Source organism: Saccopteryx leptura, chromosome 1 (genome assembly GCF_036850995.1).
Source record: "Saccopteryx leptura isolate mSacLep1 chromosome 1, mSacLep1_pri_phased_curated, whole genome shotgun sequence".
NCBI lineage: Eukaryota > Metazoa > Chordata > Mammalia > Chiroptera > Emballonuridae > Saccopteryx > Saccopteryx leptura.
In genome coordinates, this window is record NC_089503.1 from 293,029,089 (window position 1) to 293,052,993 (window position 23,905).

The window sequence follows — 23,905 nt, forward strand, 5'->3', positions numbered from 1 at the left end:
ATCACCACCACCACCACCACCACCAAAATACTAATTCCACGAAGTTAAGGTGTCATTCAATTTTGCATTCCCAGATAGCCAAACACCTAGGAAGCTCTCGGTAACCTTGGGCTATTCCACCTCCGAGGGATGCTGAGCAAATGTTTCCTGAGTCACAGAGTCAATTAGAAAAGCTGAAGGGGAGTCAGCCAGCTGGATCAGAGTGTTCTGCAGGAAAAATCAAGCAGTAGTTCTTGGTGTTCTCAATCCTTAATCTCCCAAGCACTTGCTTTCAAAATGTACAGTCAACAAGAAAAAACATCATTGAAAGAAATTATAGCTTTGGAGTCCTTGGTCCCCGTGAGACACACAGTCCTGGTGTTTGAGATTCTCTTGCCACCCAATCAGCTCTCAACACCCATGAGAGACCATGACCTAGATTTCCCTGCACAATGAATTGGAAGTAATTCCACCAATGGGCCCAGAATGAAATTTGTATTCTCCATAGCTTGCCAGGGACATACATGAAACCAATTCAGGCTCTGCAATTAGAAGAGGAAACTGGACGCTCAGATATCTCCCTTAATGGGGCTGAGAAGTGCTTTACCAACCACAACTGGGAATGAACCACACCTAACAGGAGAAGGCCTACAGCAGCAAAAGTCAAATCAAGGTATTTAAATTCAGCACATCTCTTCATTTGCCACGTCACCAGAGTTGGGCTGCTGGGGTAGTCACGTAATGTGGCCATGCTCATCAAAAATTGAAAAGGGCATTGCAACCCCACAGCACATGTGGAAATGCCCGTATGTACTATTTCAGCATGCAGGTCACCTTCCATCTGTGTCTTAGACTCCACCCCATGCTACCAGGAAAGACATCTCACTTTTACCACCTTCCTCTCTCCCACAAAGGGCATCAGTTTTTACCTCTTCTCTGGCTTTAGGAATGGCAATATCTCCCCCAGTTGTGTAGAAATAAACTCTACTTGCTACTCCATTTCCATCACTCTAACTGTTCTCACTTCCCCAGTTTATGGCCCACCTACTGTCTTTCCACGATCTCTCTCTGTCCATTCATCATGAGTGTTTGTTGAGTATTTTCTGGGACTACCAACCTCTGCACTTCTTGTATGGTAGTAAGAAAAGTAAAATCTCCACTGTTCACAATCCTGTAAGTTATTACTACTTGTCACTGAAGTCATCTTACTGCTATGCTAGGTGACAGTAGTGGATTGCTCTAGTTTGGGCTTGCCCAACATTCCTCCCCCCCACCCTTCTCTTACGACAAGAATCCAACTTCCATTTGGGTAAGGCTTCACTTCCCATTCAATGTGGTCCTGATGGGACGGTAAGCCATGACATCTCACCAAGGAAAATTAGTTGAGGAGTAAGCTATTGTCCAAACTGGGCCAATCCAACTCTTTGCCAGGAATCTGAATCTCAAGCCCAGTGACACAGGGTGGAAAGCAACTGAAGCTGAGTCATCTGACAGCAGTGCCCAAAAGAGCCTGTTCGTGGAATCTCCAGAGCTGCTCTGGCTACTCTTTCAAGAGGACAGCTGTTAAATAAAATACTTAAGGAAATTATACACACACACACACATATACACACACATACATACATACCGCGGACCAGCGCGGCTCCTAATAATGGTGCGGAATTAAGAAAATACACTTATCAAAACAAAAACGATGGGACCGGGAGGACTCTTCAAAATGCCTGGCAGTGCCCTGGCCGGTTGGCTCAGCGGTAGAGCATCGGCCTGGCGTGCGGGGGACCCGGGTTCGATTCCCGGCCAGGGCACATAGGAGAAGCGCCCATTTGCTTCTCCACCCCCCACCCCCCCTCCTTCCTCTCTGTCTCTCTCTTCCCCTCCCGCAGCCAAGGCTCCATTGGAGCAAAGATGGCCCGGGCACTGGGGATGGCTCCTTGGCCTCTGCCCCAGGTACTAGAGTGGCTCTGGTCACGGCAGAGCGACCCCCCGGAGGGGCAGAGCATCGCCCCCTGGTGGGCGTGCCAGGTGGATCCTGGTTGGGCGCATGCGGGAGTCTGTCTGTCTCTCCCCGTTTCCAGCTTCAGAAAAAAAAAAATGCCTGGCAGCATCCGAGTGCCCCATAGCCCCAGTTTGCTTTATTATATAGCCATATGCAAATCAAGGACCCTGATACAAAGTTGCACATCTAAGGCTAAGACAGGAACTCTCCCAAGGCAAAAACAGGATACATTAGTGAAATCTACCAACATCTGAAACAAAGAGTCAGAGGAAGGGCATGTATATTGCTTCCAGCAACCCAAGGAAGCAAGTAGAGTGGGTGCAAATACTCAGCATCATAGCCAAATATGGAGATGGAGGGGGGAGAACTTAGCCTTTTGCTAAGCCTCGAATCTACAAAGGCTTCTTGCCATTTACGGTCCACAATATATATATATAATCATGCTTAAAAGATCTTTTGAGTTTTGACTTTTTTTTATTTGGAAAACATAATTTGGTTAATAAAGCTTGATCTTAACCATAAAAGTATCTCTAGTAAACATGAAAGTGTTCAAAGTGGACACTCAGGAGTCTAATTACAGGAGGTAGAAGGAAATTTAATTCTAATTTAGACACTTAATTTTTTAGATACTGTGATGACCATTATTTTTTAATGGAAATGATTGAATTTTATAAAATTTGCTAACAAAATTAAAGTGAACAAAATAGTCATTAGTAACTTAAGACAAAGTAATTTCAGTCTAGTTATAAGAATGAGCAAGAATGCAGGAATTGCCTGACCTGTGGTGGCGCAGTGGATAGAGCGTTGACCTGGAACGCTGAGGTCACCAGTTCAAAACCCTGGGCTTGCTAGGTCAAGGCACATACGAGAAGCAACAACCAAGCAACGAACAACTAAAGTGAAGCAACTATGAGTTGATACTTCTCAATTCCCCTACCTCCTCTCTCTGTAAAATCAATCAATAAAATATTTTTTTAAAAAGAAAAAAATAAATAAATAAAGCTTGATCTTTATGCCTTAAAAACTCATAATTTCTGCCACTTGTCACAAACTGAAGCGATGTCCTGGTTGGAGAGGTAGGTGCCTTCCTATAAGCGAAGGAATTTAATGGATCCAATATATTCAAGTCTCCTCCACAATATTTATAATCATTCTTTTTTTTTTTTTTTACAGAGACAGAGAGAGGGATAGATAAGGACAGACAGGAACAGAGAGAGATGAGAAGCATCAATCATCAGTTTTTCATTGCGACACCTTAGTTGTTCATTGATTGCTTTCTCATATGTGCCTTGACCGTGGGGCTACAGCAGACGGAGTAACCCCTTGCTCAAGCCAGAGACCTTGGGTCCAACCTGGTGAGCTTTGCTCAAACCAGTTGAGCCCGCGCTCAGGGTCTCGAACCTGGGTCCTCCGCATCCCAGTCTGATGCTCTATCCACTGTGCCATCGCCTGGTCAGGCTATAATCATTCTTAAGGGAGAAAATGGATTTTAACTTATACTACTTTAAGTAGAGTTCTTGGCAAGTCTTCATTTAACCAGCCATGACTCATCCTGCAGAAAAACACAAGTCATTGCTGGTGGATGACAAGCTGCTAATACCAGGGAGCCCTAGAGAAGCTCCTTGGCAGGCTTATTGACATTTAATTGTTTCCTAGAAGGCTATCCAAACCTCCCACCGATGGCTTTGGATAGCATTTTTCAAAATGAAGTCTTTATCTCTTTTTTTTTTATTTTATTTAGAAAATTAAATATAACAGGGTGACATTGATTAATAAGAGTACATAGGTTTTAGGTAAACATTTCTATAGCATTTGAACTGTTGATTATGTTGTATACCCCATTATCCAAAGTCAAATCATTTTCTGTCACTGTATATTTCTCCCTCTTTACCTCTTGACAAGGAAAAATAGTTAAGGCAATTCACCAGAACCCAAGTTCAAGGTAAAGATGATTTTGATAGAAGAGATATACTTTTAGCTTTAAAAAATGGGAGGTATTTAATTTTAAGTATTGTGCCTTTATCATCTATTTATCTATGAACATCAGCTGTTTATTCTCTGCTCTGCTTGCAGACCTACATACCACATTTAGATTTCTGCACTCTGACACTCTCTCAGTGGAAACGTTGCCTTATTCTTATGATAAATTCTACCTATTATCTCCTGTACTTGCTACTAGTTGCCAAGGAAACTTTTCTTCCTTGTGTGTATAGGAGCATTCTATTGACACTTAAAAATATTTTCTTTGTGGCCAGTTGTATATTGCATTTCTCCTTCTCAACAAGCAATGGGAAGAAAAACATAGTGTCTAATCCTAATGAAGAAAAGCCAAATATGGAAATGATATATCTTAAAACACATTTTGCCACATAAGTTAAGACAGTGGTTTCTAAATGTTAGTTCATGGACTAGCTTACATAGAAAATAATGGAGAAACTTCTTTGAAAAGCATAACTACCTGGGCCTCACCTGAGCCAATGCGGCAGAATCATTCTAAGGGAAAACATATGTATTTGAAGGACTGAATGCAGCTGCAAACAATCCATAGAAAGGTGTTCAGAAGACAGTGGTCTGGAAAAGCAAATCACAGATGGTAGATGTAAGAATAATCACATTTGGGGGGGAGGGAATGATGTAAATAAGCATATGATTGCATTATATACAAAAAGTTTTGGGAAGGTAATTCACAGTGGGGTTATTCCAGAAAATGCAAAGTGGAGGAGAGGGCATTTACATTTTTTTAAGGTTTAATGGTATTTTTTAATTTTTCAATTACAATTTACATTCAATATTATTCTATATTAGTTTGACAAGGTATAGCATAGTGGTTAGAAAATCATGTACTTTAGAGTGGTCTCCCTGATGTTTCAAGTACCCCACACATAGTTATGATATTATTGACTATATCCCCTATGCTGTAATCTACCTCTCTATGAAATTCTGTAACTGTCAGTGATGATGTTGGACCTTGGCTCTTAAGTTCTGAAAAAAAATAATAATAATTCAGAGCCAAGAACTCTATCACTAGAGGAAGTTTATTTAGCATGCAAAGCGAAGGTACACTCAAAAGGAAGACTGGAGCGGGCTTCACGGACAGCTGCCTTGGCCTTTTAGAGGGAAAGACACAGAGGCAGAAGAAATAAGCCAGCTGGGTTGCATGGATGCAAGAAACAAGTAACAGAGGCAAAAAAGTGTTGCTGGGCCTGACCTGTGGTGGTGCAGTGGATCAAGTGTCAACCTGGAGCGCTGACATCACTGGTTCAAAATCCTGGGCTTGCCTGGTCAAGGCATATGTGGGAGTTGACGCTTCCTGCTCCTCCCCCCTCCTCTCTCTCTCTCTCTCTCTCTCTCTCTTTCTCTCTCTCTCTTCTCTAACATGAATAAATAAATAAAAATAATTTTAAAAAAAAAGTGTTGCCGGAGGCAGGTTCAGGGGGTTGGCCCAGCATGAGCTGCTGCTTCCTGATGCTCCCCTGGTCGCAAGTCTTGTGGAGATCCTTAGAGCTTAGAAAAAAGAAAGCAAAGACACACACTTGAAGAAAGAAGGTGTAGGCGTGCTCCAGAGGGAGAATGCACACTGGTTCTTCGTCTTAAGGGTCTGTATGTTTTCTAAAGGCAGGAATTTTAGGGGAGGTCAGGGGAGGATCTCAGCAGAATGTTCATCAGCTTTCCAAGTGTGTCCTTTACTATGCTGATTCAGCAAAATGAGCATATAAGGTCAGGGTCAGGGTCTCTACTGATTGATCAGCAATAGGATAGCGGGTCATTGGCCATTGCATCTGGTCCTGAGTCGGCCTTGGCGTCACTTCAACTGGTTTTGCTGCTTTTCTGGGCCTGAAGCTGAAAGACAGCTAAGGCCTAGATGTTATCTTTAGTTTGACCAAAACTCTGTCTCTGAGGTAAACAGGTCAGAGGTTTTGTTCCTAAGATGATTTTATGCTGACCAGAACCTCATTGTCCCAAGGGCTTAATGCTTATGGGCAAAGGTTGTGAAAGAAAGAAGGAGACAGGTAACTCAGGCGCTGAATGGGGCCAGCTTGAATCAGCCATCTGTCTCAGTTTCCTTATTCCACTTGTCTGGGAATTTTTCTGGCTTCTTACCATCTTGCCTCATAACTACCAATTTGTACTTCCTAATCCCTTCACCATTTTCACTCAGCCCCCAGCCCCCTCCCCTCTGATAACTGTCAGTCTGTTCTCAGTATCTATGAGTTTGTTTCTACTGTGTTTATTTTGTTCTTCAGAGTCCACATACAAGGGTAAGCAAAAGTAGATTTACATTACCAGCCATCATTACCTAAAGGATAAATCATAAGTAAGGATATGAAATAATAACAATAAGAATAATAAAAAAATAAAGAATACAATAATAAATAGTAAATAATACAAAAATAAACTGTTTTGTGTATGTTCAACTGTAAACTTACTTTGCCCACCCCTGTATAAATGAAATCATGTGGTATTTGTCTTTCCCTGTCTAACTTATTTCACTTAGCAGAAAGAGGGCACTTATTTTCAATGTTTTATCCTTCTGCACTTTTTGAATTGGTTTAACTCAAAGCACATACTACTTTTGCCATTGACTTAGCACATCACTTTTTCCACTAACTTATCACCAGTGGAAAACATGGGAAAAACTTCCCAGAGCATTCTGATCATCGGTCAGTTTTAGAGGCCATCACAATAGGCAAGTAAGATAGGAATCCATCAGTTTAATTTCTCAATTAAAGGAATTGTGTTTTTTCTCAAGATAGAAGTTCTTCTAATGATCCTCTAAAGTGCCAGGCCTCAAAGCAATGCTGACATCTGCTAGCTCTCATCGACACAGAACGTAATAAAGGAGAATAAATTATGGGGGCATAAATAAACAACTGATATTAAATGTGGAATAGGAGACATTATAGTCCGAGGAGAAAAAATAAAGCCTTAAAATGCTTTTACAGTGATGGAAACTTGGAAACTAAATTTACATCTACCATCTTACATATCCCAACATAAAATGCTTTGTCTCACCTCCTGTCATGAAAAGATCCATAAATTAAGCTAAATTTTTACTGCTTTTGTTCCCTCCTGGAAAGTTGGATTATCAGTGGCCAACATATTGAGTGTTATTATCAAAAACTGTAGTCATTGATCACTTTATCTCATCATGTAGGTATCATATCACCTTGCCTCATCACAAGAGGAAGGGTGAGTGAGCACAGTACAGATATATTTTGAGAGAAAGAGACCACGTTCACATAACTTTATCGCTGTATATTGTTAACATATTCCCCGTAGATAAGGGCAGGCTACTCTACCTTGCTCTATGCAACTCTTCCATCAGGTTGTTCCTGAGTTATATCCTTTTAGAATAAACTGGCGATCTAGTAAGTAAACCCTCTCTCTGAATTCTGTGAGCCACTCTAACAAAACAATCAAATCCCAGGAGGAGATTGTGGGAATCCCTGATTGATAGACAGTCAGAAGTATAGGTAACACTCTGGACTTGCAAGTAGTGTCTGAAATCCAAGGAAGAGGTCTTTGGAACCTCCAATCTCTAGCCAATCAGTCAGAAGTACAGATGAGATTGGCACCTGAAGTTGGGGAGTGGAGCACTCTTGTAGGACTGACCATTTAACCTGTGGGATCTGAGTCTCTCTCCAGGTAAATAGTGTCAGGACTGAGTTAAATTGTCGAACACTCAGCTGGTGTCTGGAGACTCCCTTGGTGCTGTGTGGGAATACCCCATGCACACATATGCTGAAATTGAGTCTCAGAACCCCACTGACCCCCTTATCCTTGCATAGGTGTCATGCCTGATCACCAGCTTCTCTAAAAATCTTCCTCTTCTTTCTTCCACTCTTGTTCCCAAAGACTCTTCACATTATCACACTTTTAACATTGGGGCCCATCTCTCCTTAGTCCCAGAGGTTTGTCCTGCATTTTTCTGTCATCAATATTTTTTAAATGTAAATATGCCTAAATACGAGATGCCAACTTACAGATTGCTTTATTAGAAAACAAATTATAATGTAACCCACAATATATTGAAACAAAGGCTTACAGACAGCCTGCCTCAAAATTATGAAGCATTTAGTAGTAAATTAATTCATCGATTTATTCATTCATTTAGCAAACGCTTATTATACATGTGTTACCTGCAGAAGGGTGTGTTCAGCACTGAAGGTTATGCAAACAGAATAAAATCTACCTTCTGCCCAGAGTTAGGGAATAAAAGGTATACAAGCCTGAGACAGTTATGTAATAATACAAAGATAGCAGGTGATCAAGTGGTTAAAAAAGAGGTTTTGCCAGAAATTTATGATCATTTAGAGAGGATGGAAATTACACTGTCTGGAAAACATTTTTCTAAATAAAATGTTTGCTTCAGCAAATCATGTTTTTCAGACAAAAAAAAAATTTTAAGGGCAAAATAGTAAGTCTATTTTGGAACAAGGAGGGTTATTTATAATAAAAGAAAAAGTCAGAAGGTATTTGTAAAAGAAAGCAAATGTTTCCATGGCTGTCCATCAGTTCCAGATGGCTCATTATTTTTCCCGAGGGGCCTATTAAGCCCTCAAGTAAATATGAAACTGGGTTCCAAATCATGCCTGCAAACTAGAATTCCAAAATGGTGACGTAGGTGATTTTCTTGTCATACCCTCTTTGGAGATGTACACTGTCTCCTCACCAGTAAGACTGTGACCACATAGAATGCAGACTGGTGCTTCTTCAGCAAAGTCCCCACAGTGAGCACTTTGTTGGCCTCCTCAAATCTGGAGCGGGAGAGAACTTTTTGAATTAAATTACCAAGAATAAATGCATATAAAACCATGTTAAAGGAAGAGAAATTAATACAAAAAATAAAGCTTGGAAATCTGTCAGATAAATATGGAAACAGAACCAAATAAGAAAGTTTCATGCTCATGTATTCCCTTCAAGGTGTTATGCAAACCAAACCTGGACGCTATAGTTTTAGAGTAAAGGAAATGTGAAGTAATTAAGTATCAAAGAACTCTACTTGAGTAGTAGAAGCCATATCGTCTTTTGTTAAAACAAATATACAAATACATATATACATGTGTGTGTGTGTGTGTGTGTGTGTTAAGACCAGTTAGCCTTATCAAATGCTCTGCATCATTTAGTAGTCATAATTCTATCATAAAATAATTTGGCTTGTCCTTAATAAATAAATAAATAAATAAATAAGCTGATTTTTAGGGTTGAAATTGACAGTTCACAAATGTCTTCATTTCTTCCACAAATGCCAATAACATCCTTGAGAGCAAGAAAGAAAAAATGAACAGCTTTGTTTAAAGCAGCGGTTCTCAACCTGTGGGTCGCAACCCCGGTGGGGTCGCCTAAAGCCATCGGAAAATACATAATGCATATCAGGTATTTACATTCCGAATCATAACTCTAGCAAAATTACAGTTATGAAGTAGCCACCAAAATTATTTTTTGGTTTGGAGTCACCGCAACATGAGGAACTGAATTGCAGGGTCATGGCATTAGAAAGGTTGAGAACCACTGGTTTAAAGCATACCCTGGACTTCTCAGGAACATCCTCATCTCCAGCGTTCTATACTATGTCTCTGTGTATATCCTTGGACTGGTCAAACCAAGCATCTTCATAATGGGCATTTACTCATTTCTACTTAGGTCTCTTGCTTTGCAAAAACTGCTCCACCCCTTTTGCAACCAAGTTGTCTTGTTGGTGGCTCCCATTTAGAATATCAGGAATAGGCATATGACCCTTAAAAATATCTAAGATTAGTCTTATTAATTAATTGAACCTCTTTATTATAAAATTGGCTTTTAGCCTTCTTTATCCTGGTAATAGTATCCTTAATCAGAAATCTTGGTAGAATATCCATAACATAAAACTTATATGAAGTTTTATATATCAGAGCTTATCTGATTTAATTATTTTGGGGTTTTGATGGTAAATAATGTTAAGAAACAAATTATAGATATTTCCCTTCTATATCCTAGAACTGTGATCAATATCAAAAGACATTTTCATGAAGAATGACCATGGTTATTTCCACTGGCTCTCATTTTCCTTCACTGAGAAGTATAAGGTTTAAAATTTTTCAGATGATCATTTCTCAAGGCTTTACCAAACATGGTCATTAAATATTTGGAAAGCTTCTTATCTGAATTTTGACTTTATTCCAAAGAATTAAATTCTGCCTCTTGAAATGTCAAAAAAAAAAAAAATCCCTTTACAGTATCTTTTATTTAATTGTGGTAAATACACACATAACAAAAAACATACCATATTAACCATTTTTAAGCGTCTAGTTCAGTAGAGTTCAGTACATTCACATTGTTGTCCAACCAATTTCCAAAACTTTTTCATCTTGCAAAACTCTATACCCATAAACAACAACTCCCCATATCCTCCTCCAAGCCTCTGGCAACCACTATTCTACTCTCTGTCTCTATAAATTTGCCTTCCCTTCACTTTTTTTTCTTTCTGAAGTTGGAACGGGGGAGGCAGTCAGACAGACTCTCGCATGCACCCAACTGGGATCCACCCAGCATGCCCACCAGGGGGCAATGCTCTGCCCATCTGGGGCGTCGCTCTGTTGCAACCAGGGCCATTCCAGTGCCTGAGGCATAGGCCACGGAGCCATCCTCAGTGCCTGGGCCAACTTTGCTCCAATGGAGCCTTGGCTGCGGGAGGGGAAGAGAGAGACAGAGAGGAAGGAGAGGGGGAGGGGTGGAGAAGCAGATGGGCGCTTCTCCTGTGTGCCCAGGCCTGGAATCGAACCCAGGACTCCCACATGCCAGGCCGATGCTCTACTACTGAGCCAACTGGCCAGGGCCACCTTCCCTTTACTTTTTAAACTGCATTTTACTTCATCAGTATCGAAAAGCTTTTGGAAAAGAAAAGTAGATAATTTGGAAATGTACAAAAGTAGGTAATTAAATTCTTTCCATTCCCAATCTCATAGCCCAGAGATAACAGCTATTAACAGTTCTGTGTAGATGAAGCTGTCCTTTTTTCCTATGCTGCTCACAAAAATTAGGGGATATTACATCGCTTCATATTCATTTTGAAATATACTCTAATTTTTGTGAGCAGTATATTTAGGAAGGGATGATGGAGAAGAGCTGAGTCACATCCCTTCCTCAGGGAATCCCCTGGTCCCTGTGCCTCTAAATTGCATGGTCCTCTTTGCTCACATTCCATTGGCCAGAACTCAGTCACAAGGCCCCAAGCACCTGAAAGGGAACGTGGGAAATTTAGTGTAACTGTGTCCCCAGGAGTAGAGGGAGTAGATTTTGTGGAAACATGGCAGTCTCTGCCACAACCTCCACCCTTTCAGTCTTAAGCACTCCACCGTTTCCCTGGTGACCACTTCCTATGTTCCCAACTTCTTTTCTCCAGTACCAAGTATGGTAGTGCTCTGTCTCCCCAATACCTCCAGTTCATTGACACTGTCATCTCTTCACTCTCTCTTGTCCTACCTCCTATGTCTTCATTTTTACTTGGCATGGAAGCCAAGTTCCACTATTATAACCAACTCCTCTGTAGACCTTTGACTGTCTCTTCCTCTCTCTCCTCTCTATCTGTTCATCTGCCTTGTCCATTGATTGCTAAAAATCATCTCATTGAAGCTTGAGCCCATGTAACTAGGAATCTGCAACATACAAAAGTGTTATAAAGTATGTTACTTTAATCCATGGGTTACATAGAGACATCAAGGCAGGATACAGAAGAAATTTTAGGAGGAGATTTATTAATAAGCCGGCTACATATAACTTACACAGGGTATAGCTAACCCAAATTGTGCAGCCTTGATTATAGTCCTGAGGTTGGTTGTATAGCCATGATCACATACTGGTTGGGGGGAAAAGGAGGGGGAGCATGATATGAAAGTCATTTACTGATAAGCTTACAACATTTATCTATCGGATCTATTAAAAGAAAAAACATTCCTACACATTAAGACTACAAGATAACACAGTAGCGATAAATGTTTTACATACCTGACACAATAGCAATAAATGTCGTTTTACATATCAAAGACATTCCCAAATCTTCCAGGGCTTATCCTTGTTTCCACAACAGTGGGAAATGAAATGGTTTAGCTTAGGATAAGGAGAGAAGCTAAATGAAACTACCTTTGCTAAAGTGTTGGGGCTAGCTTATTAGGAAACCTAATAAGCTTGTACCTGCTTGTGTAGTTTACAAGTTTTATACATATAAAGAATTTCAAAAGGGATGATTATTAGAAAGCATCTAAAATGTTACAGAATGCAGGTTTTTCAAGCAAGGGAAGTGGGCTTGTGATCCCTTTCTCTAGACCAGTGTTTCCCAACGTGGGGCCCACGCCCCACAGGGGGGCAATTCGATAGTTAAGGGGGGCAATTTGAAAATGGACAAAAAATGCAATTCTTAAATAATTGCGGTAAATAATTATTAAGTATAATTTCGTTTGACGAGACCAAAATATCAACTGGGTGATTGGTGTCGTCAAGTAAACTTCGTCCTGGGTTCACCGCAGAGCATGCCGTCTGCCGCGGGGAACCCCGGATGTTTTAAAAACTCGCTAAACAATGCAGTTATTCTCACCTAATTGGCCCATCGCAACTTCTGTAGTGTTTCACATCATTCAGTTGGTGTTAATTTGAAATAAGTGTCAGTCAAAACTGTTGTAAAAGCTCATTGATTTAATAAATATACATATATATATTGCATAGATATAATTGGTAAGTATTTGATTTTATTTTTATCAATATTAAACTCTTTATTAAGTACTTCTTGCATTGGGGCAATATTTTATAAATATTATTGGGGCTATAATAGTGCATGCACGACAATTTTAATTTTAGAAGCATAACTTTCCAGAAAATTTTGTCAAGTGGAAAAAATATAGATACCTTTTGATTTGCGGTGGTAGTGTAGTAAATGTGTTATATACATTTAAATAAATATGAATTTTTAGTATACGTTTACTCTATGTCATATTGAATATATTTTAACACATATTTTAATATTAGTTTTTAATTGATCTTATTTTTATTATAGCCCATAGTAAAATGAGTGGTGCAAGCAAGAAAAAAACTCGTCAATATTCAGAGGAATATTTAAAATTTGGGTTCATACCCGCTGTTCATGATGAGCGGATTCCTTTTTGTCTTTTATGCCAACAGTGCTTGACCAACGAATCAATGAAACGAGGTCATCTTGAGGCGCATTTGAAGGCAAAACATAGTGCTCATATTAATTCAGATTTGAGTTACTTTAAAACTTTAAAGAAAAATTTTGAAAAAAGAACAACATTAAAGTCTCTATTTACTGCTCATACTTCAACTAATAATCGTGTTTTTGAGGCTAGTTATCAAATTTCTTTATTCATCACTAAAACTGGAGAAAATCACACTATAGGAGAGAATTTAATAAAACCGTCAATATCAGCATTTCTTAAAATGGTTTTTGAAAAAGATGACAAAGATGTAAAAGCTATGCCACTCAGTAACAATTCTGTTAGCAGAAGAATAGACGAAATGAGTGAGGATATTGAGAAACAACTTATTGAAAAGCTGAAAACAAGAAAATTCTCCTTGCAAATGGATGAATCAACTTTGAGAGACAGTGAGGCAGTATTGATAACTTACATAAGATATATTGATAAAGGACATCTGGCTGAAGAAATGTTGTTCTGTAAAAGATTAGAAAGTGCCTGACCTGGGGTGGTGCAGTGGATAAAGCATCAACCTGGAAATGCTGAGGTCACCGGTTCGAAACCCTGGGCTTGCCTGGTCAAGGCACATATGGGAGTTGATGCTTCCAGCTCCTCCCCCCTGTCTTTCTCTCTCTCCTCTCTAAAATGAATAAAAAAAAAAAAAGGCATTTACTATGTTTTGTTAACATAAAGACAAGTATTTCTTACAATTTTGAAGTAAAGATATTATAAAGTGTACTCAACAAATGCTTAAAAGATTAGAAAGCACCACTACCTCCAAAGATATATATAATAAGCTAAAAAACTACTTAGATGTCAATGATATACCAATGAAAAATATAACATCTTGTGCTGCAGGTGGTGCTCCCAATATGATGGGCAAGAAAAATGGCTGCTTAAAATTGATGAAAGATGCGAATCCAGAAATGATTCTTGTGCATTGTGTTATTCATAGGGAAAACTTGGTAGCTAAAAACATCTCGCCTGTTCTGAATGAAGTATTACATACAGTAATAAAGTGTGTTAATTCTATTAAAGCTAGTGCCAAATGTGAGCGTCTTTTCAAGCTATTTTGTGAAGAACAAAATGAAGACCATGTGAGACTTTTACTTCATACTGAAGTAAGATGGCTATCTAAAGGAAACTGTTTGAAAAGATTTATGGAACTGTTTGATACTCTTAGTGATTTTTTAAGCGACAAACCTGAAATGAAGAATCTGTTAACAATAGATGGTAAAGCATTTGTGAGTTATTTAGCGGATATCTGTGAAAAACTAAATATATTAAATAAGCAACTTCAAGGAACAAATAAAACTCTTGTTGATGCAAAAGCAAAGATATTTGGTTTCATTACCAATATTGAGTTATATCAGAAACATATTAACAAAAAAACTTTAAACAGTTTCATTGGCTCCAAAAATGTGAAGTAACTGATACCGCTTTACTTGTTATTGTCAATCATTTGAATATTCTATCTGCTGATTTAAAAGAAAGATTTTCTGATTTAAAACAAATTGATTTCCCAACATGGATGATGCAGCCAATGTTAGTGGATTTGTTTGATATATCAAATATGCAGTATCAAGAAGAACTCGCAGAATTGCAAAATGATGAGTCAGTTAAAGCTTTATTTAATATCAAAGGAGCGATGGCATGGCTTTGTGAGGAAACAGAAATCAAATACCCAAATTCAACCAAATGTGCAAGAAAACTATTGCTACCATTTCCAACTTCATTTTTAGCTGAATGTGGATTTAGTGCTATAAATGATTTACTGGTAAAAAAAAGAAATCGGCTGGATATAACACAACGTGGAGACTTGAGACTAAAGCTAACCAAATTGGAACCTAATATAAAATCTCTGTGCAGCAAGCATCAAGTGCAAGGATCACACTAAATTAAAATAATAAATTAATATAGAAAAATCTGTATTAAAATTATTTGGAATTTAAATTTCTGTTTTTCATTATATGTTTTGAAATTTTACTTACTGTGTTTTGTTAACAATTTCATAGTGATTTCTTCCTAGAACCTATCATTTATGCTTATTAAGTGAACAAATCAATTTTTTAATGTTAAAAATTATGTATGTTACATGGGGGGGACATAAAAATTTTAGAAAGGTTAAGGTGGGGCATGGCACAAAAAAGGTTGGGAAACACTGCTCTAGACTCTAGACAGAAAGTATACATCTAGAGGTATATGTCACTCTCAAGACTCCAGGAGGGCGTGCGGAGGACCCGGGTTCGATTCCGGCCAGGGCACACAGGAGAAGCGCCCATTTGCTTCTCCACCCCTCCGCCGCACTTTCCTCTCTGTCTCTCTCTTCCCCTCCCGCAGCCAAGGCTCCATTGGAGCAAAGATGGCCCGGGTGCTGGGGATGGCTCTGTGGCCTCTGCCTCAGGTGCTAGAGTGGCTCTGGTCGCAACATGGCGATGCCCAGGATGGGTAGAGCATCGCCCCCTGGTGGGCAGAGCATCGCCCCTGGTGGGCGTGCCGGGTGGATCCTGGTCGGGCGCATGCGGGAGTCTGTCTGACTGTCTCTCCCTGTTTCCAGCTTCAGAAAAAATGAAAAAAAAAAAAGACTCCAGGAGGGGAGGAAGAGTTAGAATCAGTGTAGGAATTTTAATTAAGATATGTAAACATTGTCTCCTAAAGGTTCTTTAGGAAAGGGAATAGGAAGTTTTCAGATAACTTTTACCTTCTTTGCTGACTAGCAAATGGCCTCAGTCCTTCCAGAGAACTATAGTTAAATTATGATTAGTTACAACTTTTGCCCTTTAATCTCTCTCTTTAGGGTTTTTCCTCTTCAGAAAGGAGGAGTAAGGGGGCCTGACTCTTCCTTTTAAAATACTAATGTTAACAATTTCTGCAATTCCTTGGCACCTTGTCACAAAGCAACTACTCGGAAACCTCACCACCTGGTTCGAGGCCTTGTACTCTGCTTGTTGGTGTCATAGCCTAACTAACCCAACTGTGGTCCTCAGAGATGCTGACTCTCAACTCTATGAATACTTTGGTTTGGTACTGATTAGTGATATTTGCTAAGTATGAAACAATCTCCAGATATCAAGAAAGGTTAATGAATATCAGTTTTTAAATGACAAGCAACAAGTTAGTGGGAAATATTTAAAACTTTAAAGTAAAAGCTAATTTCCCTAAATATAAACATTTCCTCAAGTCTAAGAACAATCTCATGATTCAATAGAAGAATGTGCAAGACATTGCTGAAAAGAAAATGCAAATGGCTCTTCAACATATAAAAATATGCTCAACTGTATTTATAACAAGAAAAAATGTAAAATTATATCCACACTGAGTATACTTTTCCCTCCATCAGATTAGTAAATTATGTTAGTGAGAGTTTGAAGAAATAGAAATTTTCTCACACTAAACAGGGGAGAATATAAATTTACAAACCTTTCTGGAAGCTAATCTGGCAATATCAAAATTACAAATCCATATAGCCTTTGACCCAGTCATCTTCTAAGAATTCTTCCTACAGATATACTCACACATAAGTAAAATAACTTATGTAGAGAAATATTCATTATTGAAGTGTTGGTAATTGCAAAAGATTGAGAATCACCTGAAAGGCTAGCAAGAAATATCTGCTTAAATTGATTTTCCATGCAGGTGCCCTATAGTCTTTTTTTATTTTTTAACAAAGAACAGCTTTAAGTATTGATATGAGACAATTTCCAAGTTATATTGTTAAATGTAAATAAAACAAGATGCTAAACAGAAGTATAATGTGCCATTATGCTAATATAATATGCTATACTATAGTTTGCTATAAAATATGCAATTACATAAAAAGAGGATGGGTAAAAATGAATGGATGCCTAACCAGATATCTCAGTTGGTTGGAGCATCATCCCAATACGCCAAGGTCGCAGATTCAATCCTCAGTCAGGGCGCACACAAGAGTCAACCAATGAATGCATAAATAAATGGAACAATAAATTGATGTTTCTCCCCCTTCTCTCTAAAAAAAATCAATTAAAAACAACTTTAAAAAATGACAACTACAGAAAAATACCTCTTAAATAAATGAATGGGTGGAATAAGGTCTGTATTTGAGTTTGAGTTGGTAGTTATACCAATGATACTAATGTCCTTTTCCTTGGTTTTGAAAATGGTTTATGTGCTATGTTTATGCAAGATGTTATCTGTGGGGGAAGCTATACAAAGTGTACATAGAAACTCTCTGTAATGTTTTTATAGCTCCTTGTGATTCATACACTGGTTCAAAATACAAAGTTGTTTTTAAAAGGAGTTGATAAATGTACACATGTGTTTATGTAACTGCATGTGAATGCATAAACTCTCTGAAAACAGGGATACACAACCAACTGAAAACAGCGATTGACTCTGGGAGGGGACTTAAGTGGCCAGGAAGCTAGGGGGAAATATTTCTCAGTATACCTTTTTGTTCTTATGAATTTAAAATCTTATTTTAAAAAAATACAGCTTTACAAACAAGGTTCTGAGCAGAGAAGGTACATGATGAAAATGAAGGAAGAGAAGTAGAAATCACAAATGAACATGAGGTTGCAACCTGGGTTTCTCAGAATATTATGATCACCAGCAGCAAGAACAGTGTGCCTCTTTAGTCTTCAGAAAGACAGAAAAGACATGCCTACTTTTCCTCTGGTGTTTGTTTTGCTTGTTCTTTAAAATCACTTTACTGAAATGAGCATTTTTATCACAACTTAGTAAAAAAAAAGAAGTACCCAGAACAAGAATGTTAGAGAAAATTGCAGTCAATCATCAGCAAAGTCTATTATTTTCCTTTCCAGGGATCCTGATAATTTCTTAAAATATTCTTTGTATTTTATAACTTTATTGCAGGGAAAGCATTGATGAGTATTTTGAAATTGTTTTCTAGCTTTTTTTTTTAAAAGAAAAAGTAAATTCAGCCTGACCAGGCGGTGGCGCAGTGGATAGAGCATTGGACTGGGATGCGAAGGACCCAGGTTCGAGACCCCGAGGTCACCAGCTTGAGCATGGGCTCAACTGGTTTGAGCAAAGCTCACCAGCTTGGACCCAAGGTCGCTGGCTTGAGCAAGGGGTTGCTTGGTCTGCTGAAGGCCCACGGTCAGGGCACATATGAGAAAGCAATCAATGAACAACTGAGGTGTCACAACGAAAAACTGATGATTGATGCTTCTCATCTCTCTCCGTTCCTGTCTGTCTGTCCCTGTCTATCCCTCTCTCTGATTCTCTCTCTCTGGAAAAAAAAAAAAAAGTAAATTCGTATTTATCTCCTTTGTTGTATAGACTAATATGTTTCAAAAGCAAGAAATCTGTAGTATTTAGAAGCAGGGGCCATTTGAAATTGGCAGAGTAATCTCAAAACTTTAGGAGAAGGGTGTTCTTCCTATGTATACATTTTCCAATTTAAAAATAAACAGAGGAGCTAATTTTTCCTATTTCTAGCTTAACTTTAAAAATCTACTTTTTTATGATTTACCTATCTTTAATAACTTATTTGGGTTAGTAAAAAATCCTGGAATAATTCCCATAATCAAGTATATAAATTGAGGCTAATTCATTTGAACAACTGAAAGCAGCATATGCTAATTGCTATTTTCTAAATAAAATTAAAAGAAAGCTGCTGGCAGTCGAGATTGTTTGTTAATAACTAAGAAATAACTTCTAAGAAGCCAGAAGTGGTACAGCACAGCAGATTTGAGAGCTGTTTGGATTTTTTTTTTTTTTTTTAGATTATAAAAACATACAACCCATTTAAAACCTCTGTGTAAATTATTGAGCATTTACATAGGTTTCTCATGAAATTAACCTTTGTTAATTAAAGACCAATGACCTTAGCCCACCCACAAGAAAGGGGTTCTTCTGTTCCTACAAATTCCAAACAGCTCGGGCATACGTCAAGATGAGGAACAGCACCCATCCCTCCCAGCACCCCGTCTCCCAACGTCCTGAGCCAACAATCCAACTTCTCCAGCCACCCGGTTGCACAGGCCATAACCATGGGGGTCATGTCTGGTATCTCTCTTCTCTTTGCCCTCCGTTCAATCGACCACACAGCCCTTTTCAGTAAAGTTCCTATACAGACCCACCCACATTTGATGCCCTGGCTTCCTCTCCTGCATTAATGAATTCAGCCCAATCAGTTGGACTGTCATCTCTTCCAGTCCTCCACTGTCAAGGTCACCATTTCTCTACATTCAGCGAAAGCTAAATGTCGGTGCTCCCTTTTCCATGTCCTTCTTACTCGACCTCTCAGCAACATTTACAACGGTTGACCACTCCCTCATTCTCCAAAGTCTTCTCAAAGATCCCCGTAAGGTCAGTCACTTGGATTTTCTCCTAACTCGGAGGCCACTCTTTCTCAGTCTCTTTATTTTACTTCTCCCCTCTACAAGTCTTCTATATTTTGGGTGGTCCGAGCCTCTGCCCTTTGCTCTCTCTCTTCTCTGCCTTCTCTCTAATCTCTTGATTTCAAATACTATCTCTATGTTTATGATACTCCATTCTTACCCGACCTCCAAAACCCTAGGATCAGATATCAACTTGGAAGTCCATCAGGCCTTGTAAATTTTACAGATCATTACCTTTCTGCCACGCCCTCTCCCCTAGCAGCCCTTACTGGCCTCTTCACTGAACCTTCTCCCTTTTGCTAAACTGCACCATCACACTCTCAAGTGCTCAGATCAAAAGCCTAGGGGTTGGTTATTCTAATTTTTCTTCTCCCTCAAATCTTGCATTCAGGCAAGCAGTGAATATTGCCACCACAACTCGACCTCCACAATATAACCACAACTCTGTATCTCACCACCTCCACTTGCACCGCCTAAGTTAAAGCCACAGTGTCTGACCTGATTTGTGCAGCAGCCTCCCTCTTACCCATTCACCATCCATCCTGCACACAGCACCCAGAGCAAAGGTCGGACTTTTTGACTCCACTTCCTGGAAACTGCCAATGGTTTAACACTACCCTGGTATCAAAAAACAAAATCCTACCCAAGTCCTACAGGGCCCTACAAGACCTCCAACCTCACTTCTGACCTCTTCCGCCCTCGCTCCCTGCATCTTCCTTCCTGCCATCCCTCAAACACTTCACGCTCTTTCCCACCTTGGAACCTGGTACTTGCTGTTCCCTGTGCCTGGACCAGTCGTTCTGCTGATCTGTACATGGCTCCTTCTCTGCATCCAGTCTCAACTTGGATGCCTTAACAAGATCTCTCCAGTCCACTCCACCTAAAAACAACCTCTCCACTCACTCTTTATTATACCGTGTTATTTTGTTTTCATTGCCAGAAATCATCTTATTGTTCAGTCACAAGATTATTGCATGTCTATCTCCACTAGAAACTAAATTCCTGGAGGGCAGAGAGTCTCTTATTTTCTGCTGTATCCCCACACAAAAGGTGATCAAAGACAATATGCCCCCTGACTGACTCAAGGTCAGAATCAGTCCACGTCAGGCCACGGAGAGGAGTCTGCAGCCAGGGCCCTGGACCACAGGCTGCTGCTGTGGTCTGAGGCTCCAATGGATGCCAACGAGGATAATGTCTTAGGAATGGGAACTCTTTTCAGCAAAGCTGGTTACCATTGGCTCAGGGACAAGAAGGGGCTTAGCCTAAGAATGCCAGGAGTTCAGTCCTCAGTGCTGGAAAGGACAAGACACAGGAGAGCTGGTCATTTAGGGACAAGTTACAAGGCTGTAATGATAATATTAATGCCACCGACAACCCAGATTGAGAGTGATCTGCCTGTTAAGCACTAGGTGTAGAGCTTTATAGGTGTTACCTCATTTCATGCTGACAAGTTCCCTAAGGGATTGGTACTATTTTTGTCATTGTGTTAAATATACATAACATAAAATCTACCATTTTAACCATTTTTAAGCATACAGTTCATTGGCACTAAGTACACTCACACTGTTGTGCAACTATCACCACCGTCCATTTTCAGAACTTGATCATCTGCCCAAACTGAAACTCCATACCTATTGTATTAAACAATAATTCCCCATTTCTCCCCTCCCCTCACCCCTATTAGGTACTTAAAATAATCAAATCTATAAATTTGATTATTTTAGGTATCTAATATAAGTGGATTCATAGAATAATTGTCCATTTTGTGTGGGGCTTATTTCACTTGGCATGTTTTCAGTTTAATTCACGTTGTCATGTATATAAGAATATCTTCTTTTTTAAGGATGAGTGCTATTCTATTGTATGTATATGGCACATTTTGTTTATCCATTCATCTGTCAATAGACATATAGGTTATTTCTATCTTTTAAGTATATTGTGAATAATGTTTCTGTTAACATTGGTATAAAAATATCTTTTTGAGTTCCTGCTTTTAATTCTTTTGGATATATACTCAAAAATGAAATTGCTGACTCATATAGTAGTTGAGTTCACATAGTAATTTTGTTTGTTTTGTTTTTTTTGAGGACCCACCATACTGACTCCCACCATGGCTGCACAACTTTACATTCCCACCAGCAGTGCACATGAGTTGAAATTTCTCTACATCTTTGCCAACACTTGTATTTTCATTATTTAAAATAAAATAATAGTCATTCTAATGGGTGTAAAGTGCTATCTAATTGTGGTGTTGATTTTCATTTCCCTAATGATTAGCGATGTTGAACATCTTTTCATGTGCTTGTTGGCCATCTATAAATCCTCTTTGGAGAAATGTTTATTCAAGCTCAAAGTTAATTTAATTGGGTTGTTTTATTATTGTTGTTGAGTTGTAGCAGTTCTTTATATATTCTAAATATTAATCCTTTTCACATATATGATTTACAAACATTTCTCCCATTTCATAGGTTGTCTTTCCACTCTCTGGTGATAATGTCCTTTAAGGCACAAGTTTTTTAATTTTGATATAGTCCTCTCTTGATAAAATTTTCTCCATTTCTTCTTTTCTTGACTGTCATATCTTTTGGTGTCTGTCATATCTAAGAACTTGCTGACAAATCTAATGTCATGAAGAGTTCTCCTTATGTTTTCTTCTAGGAGTTGTTTTGTTTTAGCTCATATGTTTAAGTTTTTTATCCATTTTGAGTTAATTTTTACATATGGTGTAAGGCAAAGGTACACCTTCATTCTTTTGCATTTGTATATCCAGTTTTCTCAGCACCATTTGTTGAAAAGTTTATCTTTTCTCTATTCAGTGGTCTTGGCATTCTTGTCGAAAATCATTTGACCGTATATGTCAGTTTATTTTGGAGCTCACTACTCTTTTCCATTGCTCTATATCTTTCATTTGGTAAGTGCTACATTGTTTTGGTTGCCATAGCTTTGTAGTAATTTTTTAAAATATTTTATTTATTAATTTTTAGAGAGAGAGAGAGAGAGAGAGAGAGAGAGAAGGGGGAGGAGCAGAAAGCATCAACTCCCATATGTGCCTTGACCAGGGAAGCCCAGGGTTTTGAACCGGCGACCTCAGCGTTCCAGGTTGACGCTTTATCCCACTGCGCCACCACAGGTCAGGCTGTAGTAATTTTTTAAATTAGAAAGTATCCGACTTCAAACTTTGTTCTTTCTTCTCAAGATTGTTTTGGTTATTTGGGGTCCCTTGCTATTTTGTTATGAATTTTAGAATGGAATTTTCTATTTCTCCAGAAAACTTGTCACTGGGATTTTGGTAGGGATTGCATTGAATCAGTAGATTGCCTTGCATAGTGTTGACATCTTAACAATATTAAGTCTTCCAAACCTTGAACACAGGATGTCTTCCTATTTATTTAGGTGTTCTTTAATTTCTTTTAGCAATGTTTTATAGTTATGAGTGTACAAGTATTTCACTTCCTTGAATAAGAAACTTACTCTTATTTCATTCTCTTTGTACTATTGTAAATAAAATTGTTTTCTTAATATCTTTTCCAGATTGTTTTTGTTAATGTAAAGAAGCACAACTAATTTTTGTGTATTGACTTTGTATTTTAAAACTTTCTTGAGTCTATTAGTTCTTACAGGGTTTTCCACAGAATTTTTAGAATTTTCTATGTACAAGGCCATATATATAATTGACAAACAGATAATTTTATTACTTCCTTTTCAGTTGGTACTATTTTTATCCTTGCTCTATTAGTTAGAAACTGAGTATATCAGATAAGAACATTCTCTAAAGCTCTGGATGGGTAGCTCAGTTGGTTAGAGCATCATCACAATAGGCCAAGTTTGTGGGTTTGATCCCCAGTCAGGGCCCATACAAGAATCAGCCAATAAATGTATAAATAAGTGGAACAACAAATCAATGTTTCTCTCTCTCTCCCCCCTTCTCTCTCTCTCAAATTAATTTTAAAAATCTATTTAAAGAATGCATTCTGAAAGTAACAAAATCTATTGGAGTTTGACAAATGAATTGTTTGTTTTCTCATTGCATAAATCCAGAGCTGGTGCAGAGGTTCATAACACAATTAATACTACTAATCACTTCCTGCTTTTCATGCTTCTTTTCTTAGCATGCTTTCTCTCCCTTCTAAGCCACAGGATAGGTGCTTCACCTCTAAGGTCATGTCAGCACCCAGGCAGGAAGAGCAAAGAAGAGTTGTTTCCTCCTCTCAAAGATTTGTCTATCTTATATTTGGGATGGATTCTGCCTCACCTAACCTATCAGCTGATTTGCCCTTACATCTCCCTAAGTCATCCCTTACATGTCTAACTGGTCACAGCCTACTTTTAGATTAATCCCTGGCCAACAGAGGAAAAGATTTCTAGGACTATTTTTGACCAATTATGAGTCATATCCTAGG